At 41.8% G+C, this 2,138-nt stretch overlaps 1 pseudogene; it reads left to right on the top strand.

The window, feature by feature from the left end:
• The first annotated feature begins 1,060 nt into the window (after positions 1 to 1,060).
• LOC126254034 (5S ribosomal RNA) lies at positions 1,061 to 1,179 on the top strand (annotated as a pseudogene).
• Positions 1,180 to 2,138: the final 959 nt, after the last annotated feature.

Raw genomic sequence — 2,138 nt, forward strand, 5'->3', positions numbered from 1 at the left:
ATGCGGTACTAGCATGGATGTGGTTATGGGTCAGTCTCCAAAATCAAACATTCTACAGTGACGGTATCAACAAACTGGTCTCTAGTTGGGAGAGATGTATTCGTTGAGTATGTTGTAAAATAAATATGTAGACATGAAGGATAAAGATGTAGAGTGTTAATGACGTTTATTTTATTGAAGAATTGTGAGTTTTTAAGTAAATAAATCAGACGCATGACTTTTGAGCAAACCCTTTTAGTAATGTAGGGGATAGGCTATGTATCTACTGTATCTCACTCACTTCGTCTACGTCTACATCTTTATGGCTACTCTGCAGATCACGCATAAGTGCCTACCAGAGGATTCACACTAATTCTCTATTATACTATGCAGAACAGCGCGCCGAACAAACGAAGTATCTTACCGTACGAGCTCTGATTTCCCAAGTCGGCCGTTCTAGGCGCTTCAGTCTGGAACCACGTGACCGCTACGGTCACAGGTTAGAGTCCAGCCTCGGGTATGGATGTGTGTGATGTCCTTAGGTTAGTTAGGTTTAAGTAGTTCTAAGTTCTAGGGGACTGATGGCCTCAGATGTTAACTCCCATAATGCTCAGAGCCATTTGAACCATCTGATTTCCCTTATTTTATTATATTGATCGTTTCTTCCTCTGTAGGTAGGTGTCAGTAAAATATTTTCGCATTTCGAGGAGAAAATGGTGATTGAAATTTCGCGAGACGATCATGCGGCAACGAAAAACGCCGTGGTTTTATTGGTTTCCACCCCAAATACTGTATGTATCATGTCCCTGACGCTCTCTCTCGTATTTTTCGACAGTAAAAAACGTGTTGCCTTTCTTTGAAATTTCTCGATGTATCCCGTTAATCCTATTGCTAAGAATCCCACATTGCAAAGTAGTACTCCAAAAGAGGACAAACAAATGTAGTGTAGGCAGTCTCTTTAGTGAGATCTATTGCAGGTTCTAATAAGTGTTCTTGCAATAAAAATCAGTCTTTGGTCCACCTTTCCCAAAACATTTTTTTTGCATTCTTCCAATTTCAGTTGTTCGTAAGTGTAATTCCTGCCAATGGCCTTGGCGCAGCGGTAACACTGGTTCCCGTCAGACCACCGAAGTTAAGCGCTGTCGGGCTGGGCTAGCACTCGAGTGGGACACCGTCCGGGTCTACCGAGTGCTGTTGGCAAGTGGGTTGCACTCAGCTCTTGTGAGGCCAATTGAGGAGCTACTTGACTGAGAAGTAGCGCACCGGTCACGAAAGCTGACAACGGCAGGGAGAGCAGTGCGCTGACGCCTAAGGGCTCAGGATGACACGGCTGCCGATTGGTACCATTGGGCTTTAAAGGCCTGTTGGCACGCTGTTTATTTTGTTTTTTCATTCTTAGGCTTTTAACTGAATTTACGGCCTTTAGATCGGAATGATTATCAGGTAACCGAAGTTTAATGGATTCCTTCCAGCACTCATGTGGATGACAATACACATTTCATTATTTGTCTGTTGTCAATTTCCGACCGATAAACGACAGCATCATCCGCAAACAACCTAAGACAGCGGCTCAGGTTGCCTCCTAAATGTATTACATATATAAGGAACAGCGTTGAGCCTATAACGCTACCTTGAGGAACGACAGAAATTGCTTCTGTTTTTCTCCATGACTTTCTATTGGTTATCACAAACTGTGGCCTCTCTGACAGGAAATCATGAATTCCGTCGCGTAACTGAGACGATATTCCATAAGCAAGTAACTGGATTACAAGCTGCTTGTAAGGTATGGCGTCCAAAGTCTTCTGGAAATCTAGAAATACGGAATCAATTTGAAATCCCTTGTCGACAGCACTTGACGTGAGTAAAAAGCTGGTTGTTTTTCGCAAGTATTGCACTCTTTTCTTACCCTTCATTTCTTACAGCTACAAACCGTTTTCTGTGCAAGCTGTAGGAAAATTTACACTCCCACTACTTTATCCCCGACAATTTCATATATTCAAAAAATAAGAATTTTCAAGATCCTTAAAAAACAAATGTTTAGAATGTATCATTTTGCTGCGCAATAACTCTTTATTGCATATCTCTTCTTCCTGAAGTGAAACAATGTCCCAGATTTGTAAAATGGTTTATGGATTCTGAGAATTCGATAAGGGGCATAT

The sequence above is a fragment of the Schistocerca nitens genome, chromosome 4 (genome assembly GCF_023898315.1).
Source record: "Schistocerca nitens isolate TAMUIC-IGC-003100 chromosome 4, iqSchNite1.1, whole genome shotgun sequence".
Taxonomy (NCBI): domain Eukaryota; kingdom Metazoa; phylum Arthropoda; class Insecta; order Orthoptera; family Acrididae; genus Schistocerca; species Schistocerca nitens.